The following is a 24,272-nucleotide window of genomic DNA, read 5'->3' on the forward strand; positions in this document are numbered from 1 at the left end:
GGAACTAGAGATTCTCATACCAAGCGAAGTCAGAAAGAGAAAGATAAACACCATATGATATCACTTATATGTGGAATCTAAAATATTGCACAAACATACCTATCTATAGAACAGAAGTGAATGGACATAGAGAATGGAACTGCAGTTGCCTAAGGGGAGCAAATGGGATGGACTGGGAGTTTGGGGTTAGTAGATGCAAAGTATTGCATTTGGAGTGGATAAGCAATGAATTCCTGCTGTATAGCACAGAGAACTATATCTAATCACTTGGACTGGAACATGATAGAAGATAATATGAGAAAAAGAATGTATATATTTGTATAACTGGGTCACTCTGCTGTACATCAGAAATTGAGAACACTGTAAATCAACTATAATTTTTTTAAAGTTAAACAAACAAATGAAAAAACCCAAAGTGAATGAATATCAATCCTGCAATGGCATGGCTCCCTGAACCAGCCAGAGGAATACTAAAGTAAAAAATGGGAGCAATGGATGGAGGCCTGAGATGTGTAGACTCACACTGTTCCAGGCTTTGACCTGCTCTTCTACTTAAACATACGCTCCTCCCTGAGCTCATGAAATGCATTTCTATCAAATATCTACATTTAGTGGAAAAAAATTCCTTTTGATCCAGGACTCTGGTTACTTACAGGAGGTTTATAATGTCTCAATTTGAGAAACTGCCCTCTTGCCACATTCATGCTTTGGTAGAACACCTTAAGAGCTTTGGCAAACTCTGTTGTAGCTGGCTTTGTACACACCTGCATTCATCTGGCTTCCTGCATATCTGATTCATTGTTCTGGCTGCTGGTTATTGTTCCGTCATCCCATTTATCTTCAGGGTATTGGAAGCCTTATGTGCTGAGATTGAAAGATAAAATAACATTTATTCATCTATTTATCCAAGTATTTATATATGTAATTATCTTAATGCATTTTACTACATCAGCATTTATTTGTCACCAATTTGGACCCACTCTAAGAAATCTAAGAAAAAAGGGGAAAAAATTTTTTACTTAATAGATTAACTCGCTTAAACGTTCACTTCTTTAGAAAGACAAACACACGTTGCAAATGTAGGAGTTTAGAGAAAAGCTAAACACCAAGACTTGAGCAGCCTCTCACCTTGTTGACTAGAACCAGTTTTTTCAATAGATTCTTTAAGAAACACATTTTCCTCTCTGAGGACTCTGTTGATGTTTCTGAGCAGTTCTCTCTCCTCTTCTAACTTGACCAGCTTGAGATAAAGTTCTGGTGTCTGGTTTGATGTAGTCTATAAAAAACAGGTCAGTTTAGCCTGTTGCTGGATTATTTGCATGTCCGTTGAGCCTGGCAGTTGTTCCTACCACGTGAAAACTAAGTAGGTGTGGTGGGAGGTGTGGTGACCAGGATTTAAGATCCTTAAGGTACACAGGAGTAAATCAAGAAAAATGTTTCTCAATGAATTTTATTACATTGATAGTTGTACACTGATCATCACAACCCAATTTTATAGCATTTCCATCCCAAAACCCCAGCCCATCCCCCACCCCCCAACCTATCTCTTTGGAAACCGTAAGTAAGAAAAACGTTTTTTTAATGGGAAACTTTTGATGATACCCATGCAACTGTCATCTGAGATTTTTTTAGTCATCTCTGACATCTCTTTTACTGTCACATAAATATACACACCTGGCCTGTGTCTGTCACAGTAGAAATTTTCTTGGAGTCCACTATGATGGGGCCTTCACCTGTGACAATGATGTCTGGCTGAGAGCAGCTCAATTCAGCACAGCCTTCTGTAGTGTGGGGGAGACACCATCAAGGAAAAAAATGTCTCAACTGTCCAGCCCTAGTGTTGTGTGAGGAGATTCAAACCATATAATCACCTGTGGGCTAAAACCCGAGGCCATGGGAAAGATAGCTCTTGGCCATTGCTGCCAATACCCTGACCACCTCTGCAGCCCTAGATACACTGACACGATGCCTGATTGAGGAGTACACCATGCAGAAGAGGAAGTAAACATGGTACCTTGAAGACCCCATAAATCAACAATGAGAGCATTTGTCTGTAAATAATTCAGAAACTCCTGAGATGCATTTAAGGCTGTAAATTGAACAGTCTCTTCAATTTGGGGATTCACAGTTTTCCATACAGGCTTGGTATATAAAGTGTTTGGGAGATCATAAATTCTGTACCTGAGGGAAAAAAATCAGAAAACATCATTTAAAACCAGAAGGGATACATTTGTTTAAACACACACACACACCATCAAGTGCAGATGGTCCAAATAATTTGTTTAAACACACACACACACACACACACACCCCATCAAGTGCAGATGGGCCAAATAATTATCACCTGCTTTGTTTAGCTGATAAAAGATGACCTCTAATTGATTCTTGTGATAGCCATCTCCAACATCTCAGCTATTCAATATGCATATCATCAGTACATGGAAAATATTGCATGTCTAAGAAAAAAAGAAAAGAATTTTGATAAATACTTTTTACTTAATCTAAAATTGTTACTTTTCCACATGAGATAGTGGTTTGGTTTTGTCCTTCAAAGTCTTTTTCAAATGCTCTATCTTTTAATATCCTTTTAGCCTAATTCATTTAAGCGTATCTGGTGCCTCTGCCATATTTTAATACAGTCCTTTTGTTTCCAACTTAAAAAATCATCCTCCTGAGATAACACAATTTTACTGGATATTCTTTCTGATAATTAAAATGGTTTTCACTTCAATTACTTGGGAGGATCCGTATAGTTGCCCAGAGTCCAGTACCCTGGAGAGACACGTGGCTTAACTCTGTTAAACAAATGGAGGAAATAGTCCTTTAGGGGTTGAACAAGCGGATACACTTAAGAAAATGTCATGATCAACTCATTTGTAAAACTTGAGGAAAGACTCCCTCCCACCAGGGCCCACAAGGTGGGCAGTTTGTGCACAGCAGCTCTGTGGGGCTGGCTGTTACCCCATCTGAATACCCCGCTCTGCATCTTTAGCCACTTGGTGCCAAGGCACTGCACAATGTGGATCTGGAAATCCATCCTCTTGCCCAGCAGCTCCAAAGGGTCAATAACCACATCCTCCTCATCACATGCTCTACAAAGAGAAGAGGTAAACATTGACCACAGGTTAGCCTGGGTCCAAGCAAGTTGGGACTGTAATGTCAGTGGGAATCATATAGACTCCTTAAGAGATGACCAACTTCTCTGAAGGAAGGATGGGTCATATTACCAGCTGTATAATTCATTCATTAAAGAGACATTAATAAAAGCCTACTCTGTGCTCTAGTACCTCAAGGTAAGATATGGACCTTCTCAAGGAGGAGGCAGGAATATGGCCTCTTGCAATAAATGCGCCCAGATGTGGATTCCAAACAGGCATTGGAGGTTTAGATAGGGTCCTAGTGGGACAGAGGGGCTGCCACCAAAAAAAGCCAGCTGGTGCCCAGATGCAGCCTCTTCAGGCATCATCTTCCTTGGTGAACTCTTCATAACCAGAGTCAACCCCAGGCGCACAAGCTCAGAAACCAACTTGCACAACTTTCCAACAGGAGACTTCTCTCACATCAACCAAGCTCACAAAGATTGAAATCCGTAAACTAGAATGCCACTTTGTTAATTCACAGCGGGAAATAGAACCGTCAGGCAGCCCAGAAGCCCGAGGGAGCAAAATGACCAGGGAGCTGCTTAGAGTCCTGGTAAAGACAGTGAGTCAGTGGTCATCTTGGTCTCTCGGTCTCTTCTTCGTGAGCCTATTTCCTCTTTGGAAAGGCAAAAAGACTGCATTGGGTACCCATGAGGACACAGCCCCCAGACCAGACCTCCTACCAGCCTATTTGCTTAGAATTGCCCAGAGACTTGAGCTTTTGTAAAAACTGCCTAACTTCCCTGTTGCTCAAGAAGAGAAAATAGGCAAGATACCCTGAGGGGTGGGTGGTAAAGGTAAAGGAGTGGGGTTAGAGCAGAGGTGAGATGCAGTTCAGAAGGAGGCCAAATGAGGAAACCACGGTCCCTCCCTGGATAAAGGGCACAAAAAAAAAAAAAAAGACCAGAACCTATACAGGGAGACAGGGTGAGCTGGAAAATCAGCTTTCTGCTTCTGGGCCGCCTCAGCAGGGATAGACCTCTGGCGTGGGAAAGAGCAGGTGCATGTGGTGGGTGCCAGGCTTCCCAGGCACCAGAGGAAGTCTGTGAGTGGAAGGGCCTGTGGCACCCTTGGCTTCTCTACCAACCCATCTTTTGGTTTGTGTCCATGTGTCCTTCTACACCTGCCTTTTGGCAGGATGTCCTCTTCATTCCTTTGTCTCCAATCCCACAGTACTGAGCTGCTTGAAGGCTCCTGGACATGGGATTTTAAATATTTCCAGTCAGCCTACTTAGCTGCCCTAGCAAAACTCAGATTTGATAAGGTTGAATCATGAATGAATGGGCTCATTCATTTGTCTCATGAATGACCTCTTCAGGATACCAACTTGACCGCCCCCCTCCAGGAGAACTCAGGCTTACTATGAATTTGACAGACCCAGAACTAGACAAGGTTGAGAAGGAGATACCCACTTTCCTGTTGGGGAGCAGGGGACTATGGGAATATACAACACTGCCTCGTCTAGCCCATCACAGTTCAGAAACTCCACTTGGTCCTCGAACTTCATGCAGTAGGCAAGTGACTGGAGCCAGATGTGAGCCGAGCCCAAGTGGATGACCTCAACAGGATCCCAGAAAGGGTCATCTTCCTGAGCAACGTGGCTGTCTTCACCATCTAGGAAACGCTGGTAAAATTCCTCCATTAGGAATTTTCTATTGATAAACTTGGCTTTTGACCAAATCCACACCTGGAAATACAACAATATGTCATCAGTATTTGATTCCATCTGCTGCTCTAACAATTCATTTCTGTGATTGTTCCCATCATGCTCTCTCTGAGATGCTGGGTTTTGGGTACCCAAGACTAATAACACTGTCATCAGACTTAGCTTTGGTGAGGTCCTACAAGAGAACTCTATTCATTCCTGACCTGTTTTCTTCAACATTGCTTCAGTTGCTAGATCACAGGAAATGACTTAGAAGAAATGAAGGAGTTAGAAAACAGATCCCCCCAGGAGAAATGAAGATTTGGGCTCGCGGTTCACAGAAGAATCCATGTCTCAGTCTCTGGAACTTGTGAATGTGTGACCTCAAAACAAGGAGATTAGTTTGCATTATACAGGTGGCCCAGTATAATCACATAGACCTTAAATGTGGAAGAGGAGGCAGAAAAGAGGATCAGAGTAAGAGAGATGGTGATGGAAGTAGGGTCAGAGAGATGCTGTGTAGATGACTTTGAAGATGGCCATGAGCCAAGGAATGGTAGTGGCTCTAGAACCTTGAAAAGGCAAGAAAACATATTCTCCCCTCAAGCTTCCAGAAAGCAAAACTGGTTTCCTGACACCTTGCTTTTAGCCCAGCAAGATCTGTGCTGGACTTTCAGCCTTCTGAACTATAATAAATTTTTGTGGTCATACCCAGTGAGCAGAAAATTCAGGACAAGAACCTGGCACTGTCTGTTGCTTCAGTAGGTGAGGGCCAAGGCCTCTGTATTGCCACTGATTACTGAGAGTGAACAAAAGCATAAGCCAGAATATAAGGAATTCCAGTCAGATAATTTATTAACAATCATGAATGTCAGACCAGAAGTGGTTATTAGAGGAGTGGCCAACATGGAGGAGTAGGGAGTCCCTGAGCTCACCTTCTCACATGAGCACCCCAAATTAGAACTTCTTATTGAGAAACTATTGATGAGAAAAACCTAAAGATGCACAGAAAAAGATGGCTAGGAGTGGCAGAGACACTGTATAATCAGTGGGCTACCCACAAGAAGATAATTTCAGTTGCAGAGGTTCTAACCAAGGAGTGAGGGGTCTAAGCCCCACATCAGGCATCCTACAGTGGGAAGACAAACTCCCGGAATGTTTAGCTTTGAAAGCCAGTGGGGCTTACATTCAGGAGAGCCAGAGGGTGGTGGGAAATGAAGACTTCACTCCTAAAGGATGCACACAAAATCCCACACATTTCAAGACCCAGGGCAGAAAGAGTAATTTGAAAGGAGCCTGGATAAGACCCACCTACTGATCTTGGAAAGCCTCTCATGCAGGAGGCGACTGCAACTCACCCTGGAGACATAGATGCTGGTGGCAGCCATTGGGGGTGGGGGTTAGTCTCTCAAGAAGACTCTGGTGCTGACAAGAACCAGAGGGAATACTCCCTCTGGTTTGTTAGCATTGGGACCTGGCCCTGCCCCCGGCCCATTGACCCTAGTCCTAGGTCACCTCAGACCAAGCAGGTAGTAGAAGGGGCACATCCCCAACCACCAGCAGGCTGCTGCCTAAGAACTCCCCACCTTGAGGCTCTGGCTGCCAAAGGACCCAGTCCTGTCACCAGGCCCCCACCCTGCCCCCCAGTGGGCCAAAAGCAGCTTAAGGACCCCCTAGTACCTTGCAACCAGAGACCCTAGGACACAGCCTCACCCACCAACACCAGCAGGCCAACACCAACTCTGGGACCTAAAGGATTCTGCAGCCAGAGTCTAGGACCCAGCTTCACTAGCAGGCCAGCAGTAGCCCTGGGACGCACCCTTCCCCCATTCCATGACCCCCCAACCCTGCTTACCAGCAAAGCAGCTCTAATAAACTTAGGCATCTCAAGAGCTGCCTCAGGATCCAGCCCCACTCATAAGTGGGCTGACACCGGAGCTGGGACTCCCTGGGCCCCATAGTCAGCTATATGAGGAACTTGCCCCACCCACCACCAGGCATCAGTAAATCCAAGACCCCTAGCTTGGCAAAGAGCCACCCCAGGACCCAAGTCCACCCATCGGTGAGCCAGGACTACCTCCGGGGCTCCACAGTGAGTTGCCTCATAACCTGGCCCCAATCACACATGTTTGGCAACCAGCTAGACCCGGGGCCAACTATGCCTACCAATCCATCCACAAGAGTCAGCCCATTCCACACAGCCCACATAGGAGTCACCCCTAGAACATATAGCTCTGGTAATCACAGGGGAGTGTGCTGCTGAGACACATAGGATATCTCCTACAAAAAGCTCCTTCTCCAAGTTTGAGAGATGTAACCAACCTACCAAATACACAGAAATAAAACAGAAGGTTAGTCAAGATGAGACAACAAATAAATATGTTCCAAATGAAGGAACCACATAAAAAACAAAAATGAAATAGAGATAAGCAACTGACCCATTAAAGAGTTCAAATTCAAGGTAATGATCATAAAGATGTTCAAAGAGCTCAGGAGAATAATGGAGGAACACAATGAAAAGTTTAACAAAGAGAAAATATAAAAAAGAACCAAACAGCTAAAGAGTGCAGTAACTGAAATTAAAAAAATACACTAGAAGGAACCAACAGTAGATTCAATGATACAGAGGAACAAATCAGCAAACTGGATGAAAGAATAGTGGAAATCACTCATGCTGAAAATATAAAAGAAAATGTTTAAAAATGAGGACAGTTTAGAGTTCCTTTTGTGGAGCAGTGGAAACAAATCTGACTAGGAACCATGAGGTTGCGGGTCTGATCCCTGGCCTCGTTCAGTGGGTTAAGGATCTGGCATTGCCGTAAGCTGTAGTGTAGGTCACAGATGCAGCTCGGATCCTGCATTGCTGTGGCTGTGGCATAGGCCAACAGCTGTAGCTCCAATCAGACCCATTTATGACACACCCACAGCAAATATAATACTCAATGGAGACAGGTGAAAGCCTTTCTACTAAAATCTGGAACAAGACAAGGATGCCCACTCTCACCACTGTTACTCAGCATACTACTGGAAGTCCTAGCCACAGCAGTCGGACAAACAAAAGAAATAAAAAGCATCCAAATAGGAAGAGAAGAGGTAAAACTGTCACTGTATGCAGATGACATGATACTATACATAGAAAACCCTAAGGACTCAACCCAAAAACTACTTGAGCTGATCAACAAATTCAGCAAAGTAGCAGGATATAAGATCAACATTCAGAAATCAGTCACATTTCTGGATACTCACAATGAAATATTAGAAAAGAAATACAAAAATACACACTATCTTGTAAAATTGCACCTCAAAAAATCGAATACCTGGGAATACACCTGACCAAGGAGGTAAAGGACTTATATGCTGAGAACTATAAAACATTACTCAAGGAAATTAAAGAACACATAAAGAAATGGAAAGATATTCCATGCTCCTGGGATAGAAGAATTAATATCGTAAAAAACGGCGATACTACCCAAAGCAATCTACAAAATCAATGCAATCCCCATCAAATTACCCATGACATTTTTCACAGAGCTAGAACAAACAATCCCAAAATTTATATGGAACCACAAAAGACCCAGAATTGCCAAAGCAGTTCTGAGGACCAAAAACCAAGTAGGAGGCATCTCTTCCCAGACTTCAGACAATTACAATGCCACTGTCATCAAAACAGTGTGGTATTAGTACCAAAACAGACCTAGAGACCAGTGGAACCAGAAGAGAGAACCCAGAAATAAACCAGACACTTGCAGTCAATTAATCTTTGACAAAGGAGGCAAAAGCATAAAATGGGAAAAAGAAAGTCTACTCAGCAAGAATTGCTGGGAAACCTGGACAACTGCATGCAAATCAATGAAACTAGAACACACCCTCACACCATGCACAAAAATAAACTCAAAATGACTGAAAGACTTAAATATAAGACAAGACACCATCAAACTCCTGGACGAAAACAGAGACAAAACATTCTCTGACATCACCCTTACAAATGTTGTCTCAGGTCAGTCTCCCAAAGCAACAGAAACAGTAGCAAAAGTAAACCAGTGGGACCTAATGAAAGGGACAAGCTTTTGCACAGCACAGGAAACCAAAAAGAAAACAAAAACTTACAGAATGGGAGAAAATAGTTTCAAATGATACAGCTGACAATGGCCTAATCTCTAAAAAATACACACAAATTACACAACTCAACAGCAAAAAGCCAACAACCCAATTGAAGAAAAATGGGCAAAAGACCTGAAAAGACATTTCTTAAAGGAAGATATACAGATGGCCAACAAGCACTTGAAACAATGCTCAGCATCACTGATGATTATTAGAGAAATGCAAATGAAAACCACGAGATACCACGTCACACCTGTCAGAATGACCATCATTAATAAGTCCACAAATAACAAATGCTGGAGGTGGTGTGGAGAACACTCCTGCACTGTTGGTGGGAATGTGAGCTGGTACAACCACTACGGAGAACAGTATGGAGGTACCATAGAAAACTGTATGTCAAACTACCATATAACCCAGCAGTTCCACTCTGGGGCATATATCCAGACAAAACTTTCCTTGGAAAAGACACATGCACCTGCATGTTCCTTGCAGGTCTATTCACAATAGCCAAGACATGGAAACAACCCAAATGTCCACTGACAGATGATTGGATAGCAAGATGTGGTATATATACACAATGGAGTACTACCCAGCCATAAAAAAAGAACAAAATAGGGAGTTCCCATTGTGGCAGTGATTAACAAATTGGACTAGGAACCATGAGGTTTCGGGTTCGATCCCTGGCCTCGCTCAGTTCGTTAAAGATCCAGCATCGCTGCGAGCTGTGGTGTAGGTCGCAGACATGGCTTGGATCTGGTGTTGCTGTGACTGTGGTGTAGGCCAGCAGCTATAGCTCCAATTAGACCCCTAGCCTGGGAAACTCCATATGCCACAGGTGCAGCTCTAGAAAAGACAGGAAAAACAGACAAAAAAGAACAAAATAATGCCATTTGCAGCAACAGGGATGGAACTAGAGACTCTTATCCTGAGTGAAGTAAGTCAGAAAGAGAAAGACAAATACCATATGATATCACTTATATCTGGAATCTAATATAAGTCACAAATGAACCTTCCCACAGAAAAGAAAATCTTGGTTTTGGAGAAAAGACTTGCGATTGCCAAGGGGGAGGAGCAGGGAGTGGGATGGACTGGGAGCTCGTGGTGAATAGATGCAGACTATTGCCTTTGGAATGGATTAGCAATGAGATTCTGCTGTGTAGCACTGGAAACTGTGTCTGGTCGCTTATGATGGAGCATGATAATGTGAGATAAAATAATGTGTACATGTATGTGTCACTGGGTCACCGTGCTGTACAGTAGAAAAAAAATAATGTGTTGGGGAAATTAAAGACCGCAACCCACAGTTCCTGTCATGGTGCTAGGAACCATGAGGTTGCGGGTTTGATCCCTGGCCTTGCTCAGTGGGTTAAGGATCTGGCGTTGCCCTGAGCTGTGGTGTAGGTCACAGACATGGCTCGGATCTGGCATTGCTGTGGGCCTGGTGTAGGCCAGCAGCTATTGCTCCAACTGGACCCCTAGCCAGGATCGTCCATGTGCCACAGGTGAGGGCCTAAAAAGACGAAAGCCAAAACAACAAGAAAAACAAAAAAACCCACAACGCAATTTTTTCGATTGGCAAATCTAGTAAACAGGTACTTCACCCAAGAAGATAAGTATGATGTCAAAGCAGCACAGGAAACGATGTTCATCATCAGTCATTAGGGGAGTGCAGTTTATAACCACAATGAGAAACCATTTAACAGTTACTAAAACAGCTCAGATTATAAAGCCTCACCACACCGAGCACTGGAGAAGATACGAAGAAAATGGAACCTTCATACATAATAGGGCCATCACTTTGGAAAAGTTTGACAGTTTTTTAAAAAGTTAAACATACACCTGCCTTATGTATGATCCAGCCATTCCACTCCTAGCATTTACCCAAAAGAAAATATATCTGCAAACAAAGACTTGCGCATAGCAACGAAACCAGAAGCTTACTCAGAGTAGCTCAGCCTCTTTATTCATTACGAGTAAGGCTTTTTATTCCACTCAAAAAAACTTTTTATCTGAGAACAAGAGATGTTCTTAATTTAGAAACAGGCGAAATGTGAAAATTATACTTCCAACTAAAAAAAAATTTTTTTCTTTTTTTTTTTTGCTTTTAAGGGCCACACCTAAAGCATATGGAAGTTCCCAGGCTAGGGGTTGAATCAGAGCTGCAGCTGCCAGCCTACACCACAGCCTCAGCAACGCCAGATCCGAACTGCATCTGTGAACTATACCACAGCTCATTGCAACTCTGGAGCCTTAACCCACTGAGTGAGGCCTTGAATCAAAACCACATCCTCATGGATACTAGTTGGCTATGTTACTGCTCAGCAGAATGGGAACTCCCACAACTAAAATTTTCTTGTATGTTCTTTTAGTCTTTTCTGTTTTCCACAGACAAAACCCCCAAAAATTGACTTGAGGAACAATGAAAACACACACCATAATATATAATTTTGAAATGTAATTATACACATTTTAATTTATTTTGAGAATATATATATATTTTAAAATGAGGACATGCATGCATATGACTAAATGGTATGGCTGACACAGACCAAGTCCACACTGGTAAGCATCTGAGAACCATTTAATGTGCTGACAGTAGTACTGGCACAGGCATACATAGGAAGAATAATATTGCTTTGGGAAGCACAGTATCAATAGGGTAGGTAAAGAAGGAGCCTCATTGTGGACACTATAGCAGGAACGACTCCCAAGTACTGACATGTGCAAAGTTCCAGGTTTCCACGATGGAGACGGCCCAGCCCATCCACACAGCCTCCCACTTAGTTGGCAGGAGGAACTGGACCCAGAGAATACCTGAAGTAGAATTCAGACAAGCATGTGTGCAAACAAGGGCCCTGCCCTACAAAACAGAATGGTACAGTTTATCAAAGGTGCTCCCAGCCTCCCTCTCACCTGGGCAGTGAGTCAGGCCATCACAACTTCTGACAGCCAGACATCTTCCTCAGGAGGAAGGCTGTCCGCTGAGTGGTGGGGACAGGCTTTAGGTGAGAGCAGAGCTTTGGAAGCTACTGCATTATTTCAATATCCCTAAACAAAACAGATATTAATTGCTAATCATAAGTGCACAAACCAAAAACTGCTTCATGTCCCACACCCCAAGGATGAGCACAATCATTCTGCTGTGCAATGGTGGAGCCAATAAAAAGCCCCTGGCAGTGCTTTGCAAGTACAGGGCAGGGAAAGAAGTTAGGTTCCATATGCTAAAGTTTACACTTATTGCTATGAACTAAGTTTTAATGTATTTCTTAAGTCAAAATAAAACCAAGTGTCTTAGGTTTCATCTCTAACTCATTCACTTCTCTAAGTTAGGCCCATGGTCATGGAACCTGTCCAGGCTTTCAAGCACATATAAACTGATGAAACATTTAGCTTTAACCCAATACTCCCCGTGAGGGGCAGCCTCACCTCTCAATAGGAAAATACTGAGGGAAGAGAGAACATCCATTGTTAAAGAAAGGGCACTGCAGTTAAGTGCTGGTAAATGAATAAGTTACTAGGAGCCGGAAGAGCATCATGGGGAAAATCACTTTCTTCCAGTGCCCCATATATGCTTTAGCAGGTCACTGTGGTAGAAACAGGCAAAGGCAAAGAAATGAGCATTGGTTGGCTCAGAGTGGACAGAAAGTTGACAGTTCAGCTCTGAGGGGTTAGTAAGACATATAAGCAGCACACAGGCCAAGAACCTCATAGGCAGCACACAGCTGGGGCTCCCCTCCCCATGTGGTGGGGCCTCTATCATCTCCAGCACATTGGAGACCTTTAATATCACAACTGGGGAGGGTGAAGGTTTTCTGGTGTGAAATAACAGGATTAAATTTAAAAAACAACCTTGCCTGACTTTAGATGGGCTGAGAATCCAATTCAAGTCTGAAAAAGTTAATCAGCAGGGAAGGCAGTCTGTTGGGCATTTAAACCAGATAGTTAATATTTCTGAAATCTATGTGAGGAATTTCCTTTGTTAAAAAAAAAAAAAGGTTTTTATGAGCTTGTACAGCTGAGACTGTTTAGTGTAGCCCTGTGCCCAGATGGTAATGAAGCCAGCATATGACAGATCAGTTTGCACAGGGGACATGGGACATGCAGGGGTTGCCATATAGACCTGAAGCCCAAACGTGGAGCTGTCAGAGAGGGACGGATCCTTCTCAGAATAAAGAATTAAGACAATTACCAAGAACTCCACCAAGAGAGCACCAGGACAGTGATTAGCAGGGTTACCTCCTACAGCCAGGGAATGGTATTTCTTAAGCAGAAGGATCCAGGTTAAATGTCTGGTTGCTGCTGCCATCTTCCTTCCTATATACTTCCCTTAAACCGCCATACCTCATATCATGGTCAAGGCAGGAAAGTGAGTCTCTGCCTCTAAAGTACTGTCCTAACTAAGAGCTTGGGTGTCCTTGGGAAGATACCCACTCTTTCCCAACTACGTGCTCCCCAGGGACTGGTAAATATTAGAAAAGGTGAATTGCCACAAACTCCAAACAGGTGCTGGCAACAAAATTAATGCTGGAGTTGTGCCAGGGATGGGGTGGGGGCGGGAGAGTCAGGGTACCCACCACTGAGGATGCTCCCATGAGCTGTAGGTTCTTCTCATTCGTTCCATGCTTGACACCATGGGGTGTTTTTCTCCCCAAACAGTGAAAGTAATGATGCCTGTAGAGGAAAAAAAAAAAATCAATCAATGTATCATCCTCGTAATGACCACACACACATAAATTATCAAAGGCTGGTACCATCTTTATATTATTTGTGTGTCTGTAATGTTATACTTCTGGTTTAAAAAACCCAAACCCTTAATGATTTGCAAGACCCTTATCTTAAGCATAGTCTGTAAAATACTTGAGACTGAACTCATTTAGCAAACACTCCCCACCCCTCTCCTTGGGAGAGAGTACCTATTTGTGTTTAGTGATCCAGTGTCAACGGCTGGAACCCACATGCCGGGACTTTGTTCAGCAGCAACTGAAGACCAGGCTTTGAACTGAGCCTCCAGTGACTCTAGTTTCCCAGTCACATCCCAGGGTGTCCTATGATACTAGTTGGGGCTCAGAATGACCATTCTCTTTTTTTTCTCATTTAGCTTTCGACACTTTACCTCTGTTCACTCTTAGCATCTCAGTGATAATGGAATCCAGGGAGCTTAGAACCTGGAGCAAGTAGGTGTGGCTTGTTCAGCTGTGTGGCTGGACCACACTGACAGCCCCATCCTAGACTTGCAGTCTCACCCCTCCTGTTCCTGCATGACTGAGCCTCAGCCCACTCATGAGGAATGTGCCCAGCCCACTCATGAGGAATGTGCCCCTATTAACTTTGACTCGCTTTCATCTGATATGAAAACTGGAAGAATGGCATCAGAATAGAATATATAGTTAATAATGAGCATGTATTTGAAGAAAGTTTAATGCTATGAAAAAGAAGTCACAATCAATACTAAGTAGGGAAAAAGCAGAAATCAAAATTATATGCGATCTCTCTTTTGTAAATGCTTTTTACAAAAGCAGGAAAAACACCATATATTCTCACTGGTTCTCCTGGAGTTACATTACAGGTGATTTTTTTTTTTTTTTCTATTTCTTTGGGCCGCTCCCGCAGCATATGGAGGTTCCCAGGCTAGGGGTCGAATCGGAGCTGTAGCCCCCGGCCTACACCACAGCTCACAGCAGCGCCGGATCATTAACCCACTGATCGAGGCCAGAGATCGAACCCGCAACCTCATGGTTCCTAGTCAGATTCGTTGACCACTGTGCCACGACGGGAACTCCCACAGGTGATTTTTTAAAAACGTTATATATGTTTATAAAGTATGAGTTGAAGGAAAAGGAAAATAATGCTACACATCATTTCTAAACCTTTTCTTTGATTAAAAAAAAAAGGGGGGGGGAAGGAGGAAGGAAAGAAGAACTCCCCAATTTCCTGCCTTAGAGACGAAGGAGTGTTAGGTATTCCATGGGCTGAGCATGAAAGTCTTCTTTCACACATCTGCCACACAGCAAAGCTAGCTGCTCCTTGACTGTCAAGTGTCAAGATGCCACTCAGGATTAAACTTCAGGCTTCCACTCACACATGCAAATGGACTTGTCCTCGAAGGCTAGAAAAAGCCTTTCCCATCTCTGCAGGACAGAAGGCAAGAGATGGGCAAGAGCCCCAGCCTCACAAAGAAACAACTCATACACTGCAGTTCACAAAGCCTTGTGTTTACCTTGCACACTTTGCCTGGAGTGCTGGGTGTCAATCCTTACCGCTTGCTGGGTGTCTATAGTGTGCTGCCGTAGAGCATCTGTGTCTGTGTCTGCTTCTTGTTCTTTAGTTGCTGTGTGAAAAGTCAGAGGCAGCAGTGATGGAGTTCCCGTCATGGCACAGCAGAAACAAATCCGACTAGGAACCATGAGGTTGCGGGTTTGATCCCTGGCCTCCCTCAGTGGGTTAAGGATCTGGCATTGCCACGAGCTCTGGCACAGGTTGAAGATGTGGCTCAGATCTGGCATTGCTGTGGCTGTGGTGTAGACCAGCAGCTACAGCTGCAATTGGACCCATAGCCTGGGAACCTCCACATGCAGTCGGTATGGCCCTGAAAAGACAAAAGACAAAAAAGCAGCAGCAGCAGCAGTGATAAATCCCAGCAGTAAAACAGGTCTGGGATGGGAGCAGAGGAAGGGCCAGAAATCTGCAAATCTCTGTGCCCAGAGCTAAAAAGAACTGCCATGAGCTACCACTTCTTCAGCCAACCCAGGGCCTTGGCGGCACCCGGGCTGCTCACTCATGACTGTCTTCCCTTCCCAAATAGGGTTCACTTACTCTTTCCTGCTTGGCTTTCTCTCTCCCCAGTCAATGCGTCTCCCATTGTTCTGTTACACACTCCATGAAGTTTTGTCTTTTCACCACAAATGCCTTTACATGCTCCTGTTCCCACGTTTCAATCTGTTTTCAACTCTTCTTCCATCTGAGACCAGAAACAGGGACATACTAATTATTTCAAATCTTTGGGGTGAAGCCCAAAAAGAAGTGATTCTCCCTCCCCAGACTATCATTAGCCTGACTTTAAGAGCTGCACCCACATGGGAATAGGTTGGAGTGGCCAGCAATCAAAGTCTTAGGATGGTTCATTCATAATACACCTGAGGATAGGAAAAGGTAAGAACCCAGAGCCTGATCACAAAGGCTCTGGAGCCTGAAGTTGGAGATGGCACTGGGGGAGACCAGCAGCATTAAGGAGGCAGTGTGCACTAAGAAGAGCACTCTCTGGGCTCCAAATCTGGAATCTACTTCTTACTGGCTGTGAAAAGGTGGGCAAGTTACTTAAGTCCTCAGTGCCTCAGCCTCCTCATCTATAAAACTGGAAATAACAGTTTCAACCTCATAAGGATATTGTGATGATTAAATAAATTAATAAATGGAAAGTATTTTGAAATAGTATCTGGCACTTAATTCAATAAATGTTAACTATTATTATCATTAAATTAGAGAACAGTGGCGCTCCTGCTGTAGCGCAATGGGATCAGCGGTGTGCCTTCCACACTGGGATGGAGGTTTGATCCCCAGCCTGTTACAGTGTTTTAAGGATTGAGCATTGCCACAGCTGTGGGCTAGGTCGCAACTGTGGCTGTGATCAGATCCCTGGTCTGAGAACTCCATATGCCATGAGATGGCCAAAAAGAAAAATTAAATAAAGCATAGTAATGAAGTTCAAACATTTTCTCAAAAGGTTACTTTGTGTCATAGGCTGACTTATGTCCCTTGCCAAATTCATATGTTGAAGTCCTAATCCCCAGCATCTCAGCATGTGGCTTTATTTGGACACAGAGGTAATTAAGTGAAAATGAGGTCCTTAGGGTGGGTCCTAATCCAACATGACTGGTGGCCATTATGAGAAAAGAAAATTTGGACAGAGATACACACAGAAGAAGACCAGGTGAAGACACAGGGAGAAGACAACTACCTACAGCCAAGAGAGAGGCCTCAGGTGAAACCGACCCTGCTGACACCTTGACCTCAGACCTCTAGCCTCCAGAATGGTGAGAAAATACATTTCTGTTGTTAAAGCCACCCGGTCTCCAGTACTTTAATATGCTAACCCCGAAAAGCTAATGAAACTTGATATTCGGTTCCTCATACTAGGAAGGCCCCATATACACTTCTTATCCCTGCCTGAGCCTTGGAAGAGGAGACATGGAGCAAAATGATTCCAAGCAAAGGAGAGACAAAAAGTGAGATTATTTTGTATCCAAGCACCAGAAATCCTTTTAGCAACCATATTACCTTCGTAAGTGTTTTTTGGAGCTTGGCCCGCTGCTTTTCTTCTTTCAGAAGATTTGCTCCACGATTTCTAAATCAACTTGGATCAGAAGCTTTTCTCTGTGAAAAACACATTTTAAATCCCAGACAGACTAGTCACTTCTGCTAAGAATCCTCACTCTTGGAGTTTCCATCATGGCTCAGCGGAAACAAATCTGACTAGCATTCATGAGGACGCAGGTTCGATCCCTGGCCTTGCTCAGTGGGGTAGGCATCTGATGTTGCTGTGAGCTGTGGTGTAGGTTGCAGATGCAGCTCAGATCCCGTGTTGCTGTGGCTGTGGCACAGGCCAGCAGCTGTAGCTCTGATTCAGCCCCTAGCCTGTGAACCTCCATATGCCTTAGGTGTGACCCTAAAAAGACAAAACAAATAAACAAACCAAAAAAAAAAAGGGCAGGAAAAAAAAAATCAATCCTTACTCTCACAAATTGCTTTTTTTTTTTTTTTTTTTGGTCTTTTTGCCATTTCTTGGGCTGCTCCCTCGGCATATGGAAGTTCCCAGGCTAGGGGTCTCATCAGAGCCATAGCCGCTGGCCTACGCCAGAGCCACAGCAACGCGGGATCCGAGCCGCGTCTGCAACCTACACCACAGCTCATGGCAACGCCGGATCCTTAACCCATTGAGCAAGGCCAGGGATCAAACCCGCAACCTCATGGTTCCTAGTCAGATTCACTAACCACTAAGCCACAACGGGAACTCCAATGGATACATATTTTTAAGGAGGCTTGAGAGTTCTGCATTCTTTCCAGTCTTAGTAGGGAGAAATGGTGTCTTTCTAAGGCAAGGGAGTGGCGTGTGAACCCTCCCAGATATATGAAAGATCAAACACTGGGATGCTAGAAAACTACTGTTTCTTTTTTAATCTAAAAAGTAAGACAGGGAGTTCCTGCTGTGGCTCAGTTGGGTTAAGAAACCAGTAGTCTCGTGGGTTTGATCCCTGCCCTTGCTCAGTGTGTTAAGATTCCAGTGCTGCTGCAGGCTGCAACTGGGATCCTATGTTGCTGTGGCTGCGGTGAAGGCCTTTACCTGCAGATCTGCTTTGACCCCTAGCCTGGAAACTTCCATAAGCTGCAGGTGCAGCTGTAAAAAGAAAAAATAAAAAGTAAAACAGGATTTAAAACTTACTGTACAATGTCATTGGCTGCATTCCCTTGGTTCAGAGATCCACAGTAGGAAATGGGATATATGGAGGGACAAGAGGGTAGGTCTACACCCAGGAGGGCTCAGTGGTGGCACTCCCACTTGCCCACACTCTTCCCGCATATTGAGACAAGGCAGTTTAAATGTGCTCAGTTATAGGGTTTATAGACTCATCTGGTTTTTATGAAAACTAACCCTCACAAAATGGACAAAAAATAAAAAACGTTAGATTTCTTTTTCTTCTGAACTTTGCTGGTATTTGTTATTCTACACTGTGTGCCAAATATCAAAACAGTAATATAAGTATATAATTTATAAATATAAATTAGATGAATACACTCAAAAATGAAGCAGATAATCAGAAAAGTTTAGAAACAATCTTGACAGTTTGGGGGCCAAACTGATAAATGAATTCTATTTCCCTTCCAGACTGCTTGATTCGTAACTGCCTATAAGCAATAACTAAAGGGAATGGTAAACAGTTTCTTATTTTTAGTTAAATACTGGCACATAATCGAGTTGCTTATTTTGCTCTTTGTGTATGTAGATATTTAATCTGAGGTAGAGTTGATTTACAGTATATGTTTCAGGTATATAACATAATGATTCACAATTTTTGAAAGTTATATCCCTTTTGTAGTTATTATAAAATACTGCCTATATTCTATGTGCTATACAATATAATCTTGCACCTTACTTATTTTAATTTGTTTTGCTTTTTTTAGAACTGCACCTGTGGCATAAGGAGGTTCCCAGGTTAGGGGTCGAAACGGAGATACAACTGCTGGGCTACACCACAGCCACAGCAATGCCAGATCCAAGCCGCCTCTGTGACCTACACCACAGCTCACAGCAATGGCAGATCCTTAACCCACTGATTGAGGCCAGGGTTCGAACCTGCATCATGGCTCCTAGTTGGATTTGTTCCTGCTGTGACACAACCAGAACTCCAACTTATTTATTTTATACGTACTACTTTGTACTCCTTAATCCCCAACCCCTATGCTACCCCTCCCCTCTCCCCACTGGTAACCACTAGTTTGTCCTATCTGGGAGCCTGTTTCTTTTTTGTTATATTCACTAGTTTATTTTCTCAATTCCACATGTAAGTGATATCATACAGTATTTGTCTTTCTCTGTCTGACTTAGCATAAAACCCTTTAGGTCCATCCATGTTGACAAAGGCAAAATTTTCATTCTTTTTTTATGGTTGAGCTCTATTTTTCTCACTCCTCCTTCTTGCTTCCAACCAGAAGTAGAGAGGAACTGAGGACACGAACACCTGCTCTTAAACAGCTGTGAGCTCTCCCACAGTTCTCTCCACTTCTGGGGCCTAGTTTCTCACCTGTAAACTTGAAGGAGTTAAACTCAGGATTTCCTAAAGGCTTGTTCAAGCTCTAAAAGGGCGAGTGTGAACCTGAGGAGTCTCCTTGAATTTCATACCCAAAGTGACTCACACGCCTCATCTTAGTCCCAGCCCTGAGCTCTAAACTGCTCTACGGGAACCTCTTCAAACTGAGTCCATCAGAAAAAAAGGAACTTGGAGTACAAACATGTGCCCCCATACCCACGTATTTTCAAAAACCACGTCAGAGTCGGAACAGGACAGAATGTGAGTTGCCTTCCCCAATATCCATTCTTCTCTCCTTCCTCAGTGACAGAACCTGAATATATCTGCGGGAGCAATTCTCCCAGCCTTGCCAGCAGTTGGTGTGGCATTTACACAGAGGTGCTGTCAAAGAGCCTGGGAAAAGCCCTTCGAGGGGGTGGGGAGGGGTGATGCTGTCTGTGTTTCCTCCTCCACCATGCTGCCTGAATCGCTGTGGAGGGAGTTCTAGAACCACCCTGGACCTGAGGCTAAGACCCATCCATTGGTGGTAGAGGAGCTGAAGCTGAGGAAACCTGTGGGCCGTGGACTGGCCATACGTGCCCGGCACTGCCCACCTCTAGACTTCCCTTATTCGAGAAACTTCAACCTACTAAAGGCAAGAATTTGGGGGGTTTTCTTTTACATGTTTCTGCATGTAAGCTTGACAAATGCAAATGGGTTAACAGTAATTTACAGACTTAAATTTCCTTTAAAGGATAAAGGAAACAGGTCTCTGACTTCACTGTACTCTAAGGAAAACAGACAAAAAGTAGGGCAGTACCTTGGACTCTAGGAAAAGGCTCCAGCTTTCTTCCCACTTCTGGACACCTTCAAAAAGTTCTCTGTGACCCTCACAGTAGTTTCTTAACCACACAATCTCGGCATCGTGGAGCTGAAGCACATCTGCTGTGTAGTCCTCTGCAAGATACAGGCCCACAAGTTTAAAGTTTAAAGAAAAAATTCCCCAAGGGAGTTCCCACTGTGTTGCAGGGGAATAATGATCCAGCCTCTCTCTGTGGAGGCATGGGTTCAATCCCTGGCCTGGTGCAGTGGGTTAAGGACCTGGAGTTGCTGTGTTGTGGCACAGGTCACAGCTCTAGCTCGGATTTGATCTCTGGTCTGGGAACTTCAGTATGCCACAGGGGTAGTCAAAAAAGGGGGAAAAGAAATTCCCCTAGTGTTTAGTATCCCAGTTTACTAATCCCTCATCCCCTAAAATGGAAATAGAGTTTTCTTCCTAATAGTAAAAATGATACACAAATAAGTGTATTTTGTGGATAATAAACACCGGGTTTGTCACCAGCAGCCTGGTCACACTAGAGACTAAGGGACTAGGGTGTAGATTAAAATAACTAAGACTCTCAGAGTTCCCATCATGGCTCAGTGATAACAAACCCAACTAGTGTCCATGAGGATGCCGGGTCAATCCCTGGCCTGCCTCAGAAACCAAGAGATCCCTTATTTCCCAATAACATCTGCAAACACCTCTCTAAACAGGAATGGCAACTTATGCTGAATGGCTTGGAAAGGTATCTGTTCAGTAGAGGCAATACTTCCAAGTGAATGTCTGCACTTGTAAAAGGCAAGCGAGAGGCCACATGAAGAGTGACACTTCTGTACTAACCCTATAGTAAAGAGCAAAGGCTGGTCTCTGTTCCCGGCTATAAAAACACTGGTCCCAGTACTGGGCCAGCTCCACTCATATTGCCTCAGTCATTTTCTTCATGTTCTGCATTTTCAGTTCTTCCAACCGACCCATTTCTAATTAGCCGAAACAAAAAGACCCATTAAAGGTGCTTGTGATACTTGTACATTCATGTGAGTTTGCAAAAAATTGTCCCCATTTTTAATAAAAATATAATACAAAACCACAGAGGTAAATCAACACTTTTTGTAACAATGGTATCATAGGAGTTCCCATTGTGGTGCAGGGGTAATGAATCTAACTAGGATCCATGAGGATGCAGGTTCGATCCCTGGCCTCACTCAGTGGGTTAAGGATCTGGTGTTGCCGTGAGCTATGGTGTAACTCGCAGACATGGCTCAGATCCTGCGTTTTTGTGGCTGTGGTGTAGGCTGGCAGCTGTAGGTCTGATTGGAACCCTAGCCTCACCTGGGAACTTCCATATGCCATGTGTGAGGCCCTAAAAGAAAAAAAGAAAAAAGAATGTTGAATTTCTTACAATACTATCTCATTATATTAACAAAGGAAACAAACTGTCAGTTTCCTCAAATTGCAGGATATCATGGAGATCCCAGGACATAATTTGCCATAGCAACTTCTGTAGTGTTGCAGTTTTTCTGGGGATTAAAAAAAAAAGGCATCTTCATCTTCACACACCACATCTCTCAAAGCTTGTGTCTGGGGTGTGACCTAAGTCTTCCATACACAGTGTGAGCTGTCTTTTTAATGTTGACAAACTCCTCACATCCTGATACCTATAAAAGAAAATGGTTGCAAGATAGCTAGAGGAAAGTCATAGGACTTTTTTCGCAGGTATGAATGTGAGCATACCTTTGTTTCCCTCAAAGTTTCCACGTGTTGTTGGAACTGCCTCAGCTCTTCAAAGCTGGGAACTGAGGTACTGTCAGTCTCGTAGTGGGGCATGCCACAGTTTCACACAGTTCTTAATCTTGTTCTTGAAGTGGTTTCAGTTCTTGTTTTCTCTCCTTTTTCTGTTTTCGCATCAGTTCTTCCTGAGTGCGCAAATCCTTTTCTAGTTGCAGGATGGTCGTCTCTCCTTCTTCCTGTGTGAGACAATGTCCTCCTGTGAAGGTTCCAGGTGGACTTCTTCAAAGGAAGAGCAGGACAATGAAAGAGGACTAGGGGAGTTCCCATCCTGCCTTAGCAGAAATGAATCTGTCTAGCCTCCATGAAGATGCAGGTTCAATCCCTGGCCTTGCTCAGTGGGTTAAGGATCCAGCAATGCTGTGAGCTGTGGTGTAGGTTGCAGATGCAGCTTGGATCGGGCATTGCTGTGGTGTAGGCCGGTGGCTACAGCTCCCATTGGACCCCTAGCCTGGGAATCTCTATATGCTGTGGGTTTGGCCCTAAAATGACAAAAAAAAAAAAAAAAAGAAAAAAGAAATAAAATAAAATAAAAATAAAAATACTTTGAAGGAAGGAAGGAAGGAAAAGAATTTGCTCCAGATCAATGATGGCTATGCCATTTGTGTTGACTTCGGGAAACTGTACTGATGACACAGTCTGTCTGATTGCTTTTGGCTACCACTTATGAAATATCCTCAATCCTGTAAATGCAGACTCCCCCCTCCTAGGCTGGCTCCATCGAGATACCCAGGCAGTTCTTCCCCCAACAGGCAAAAGGACTTTACGACATTAGCTGTTGTGTACTGTTCCTGGATTCACATCTGTTCTAATTACCTTCCCAAGCTCCACATTTATCTTCATTTTTATGATCTGGATATACTGTTTTTCTCTGGTTCTATTTGGGATATGTTTTGGGGTCCCTCTGTCATTTATGTCACGCTTGCCAGTGTGATTAGCCTGACTTTTGCTGGACCACAGGACAGGAAGCTCTCAGTAGGGTGGACAGGTAAGCAGAGCAGGCCCTGAGTTTGATTATGCTCCCTTGATACTTTAGCTGCAGAAACATTTTTTTCTCAAGTGGCCATTCTGGATGATTCAGTCATGTGCAGCTTTCAGATATGAAAGCTCACAAAGGCAGGTTTTGGGGGTAACTTTCCCTTATATCAGTAGACACTTTGAAAAAAAAAATGCAAAGAGCTACTTAGGAAACCAAAGAAAGAATGGAATTATATCAGTTATGCCTAGCTCCTGGTTTTAAACAATTTTATGTTCTACAAATTGATAGTGAGAGGAAGCTTGGTGGTTTTTTTTGGTTTTTTTGTTTTTTCTTTTTCTTTTTCTTTTTAGGGGCGGACCCGCAGCATATGGAAGTTCCCAGGCTAGGGGTCAAATTGGAGCTACAATGACCCACCACAGCCATGCCAGATCTGGACCGCCTCTGCCACCTACACCACAGCTCATGGCAACACCAGATCCTTAACCCACTGAGCAAGGCCAGGGATTGAATCCACAACCTTATAGTTCCTAGTTGGACTTGTTTCCACTGCGCCACGACAGGAACTCTGAGGAAGCTTGTTTTTTGATTAAAACATTGCAACACTTATTAGCTGCTTCACCTCTCAACAAGGCAGCTTGTGAAAATTACTTTCCCGGAACCAAGTAAGTAGCTGTATGTTTTCCCCATTCCTCCTGTCCCACATTAGTCCTACAAGGAGACCTTGCACCTGCAGCCCCAAATCAAAGTTCTTCCCTCAAGTTCAGACCCAGCAGGATCCCCTGACACCCTGCCATGTACCTGAAATGGCTCGACATGTAACTCACTGCACAGAGTATTCAGCTCTTTTTGACAGATGGCTATGTTTTCGATGAGCCTTTTCTTCAGTGTTTCCCCTTCAGCAATCATCATATCCAGGAGGACCTACAAGGGAGAAAACAGTCCCATGAAAGTTCAGCTTTTTCTCCCCATTGGCCTCACACAACAAACAACACTAAAACCATCCTAATTTCAAAATTTT

The 24,272-nt window shown here is 43.7% G+C and overlaps 2 protein-coding genes across 53 annotated transcripts in view; one reads left to right on the forward strand and one right to left on the reverse strand.

The window, feature by feature from the left end:
- The window catches only part of LOC110258817 (uncharacterized), a 270,157-nt gene that overhangs the window by 230,376 nt on the left and 15,509 nt on the right, over positions 1-24,272 (forward strand). The gene's annotated exons all lie outside the window — the stretch shown is intronic.
- TLR5 (toll like receptor 5) overlaps positions 1-24,272 on the reverse strand; it is an 85,356-nt gene that overhangs the window by 25,570 nt on the left and 35,514 nt on the right. For 4 of the 50 annotated variants that reach the window (XM_084978696.1, XM_084978673.1, XM_084978679.1 and 1 more), the window contains 12 exons: positions 24,053-24,175; positions 22,222-22,497; positions 20,488-20,624; positions 17,161-17,256; positions 15,700-15,844; positions 13,461-13,557; positions 11,800-11,934; positions 2,345-4,827; positions 2,015-2,181; positions 1,675-1,781; positions 1,129-1,276; positions 765-864 (listed from right to left, as the gene is read on the reverse strand). The gene's annotated coding sequence lies outside the window, so the exon portion shown is untranslated. Of the gene's footprint in view, positions 1-764; positions 865-1,128; positions 1,277-1,674; positions 1,782-1,956; positions 2,182-2,344; positions 4,828-11,799; positions 11,935-13,460; positions 13,558-15,103; positions 15,215-15,699; positions 15,845-17,160; positions 17,257-20,487; positions 20,625-22,221; positions 22,498-24,052; positions 24,176-24,272 lie in introns of all 50 variants that reach the window. The other 46 variants (XM_084978691.1, XM_084978667.1, XM_084978646.1 and 43 more) reach the window with 35 other exon arrangements.

This window comes from Sus scrofa, chromosome 10 (genome assembly GCF_054392235.1).
Source record: "Sus scrofa isolate SSC_HxYL_T2T_F1_AM1 chromosome 10, Sscrofa_HxYL_maternal_Yorkshire_Landrace_v2.0, whole genome shotgun sequence".
In the NCBI taxonomy this organism is placed as follows: domain Eukaryota; kingdom Metazoa; phylum Chordata; class Mammalia; order Artiodactyla; family Suidae; genus Sus; species Sus scrofa.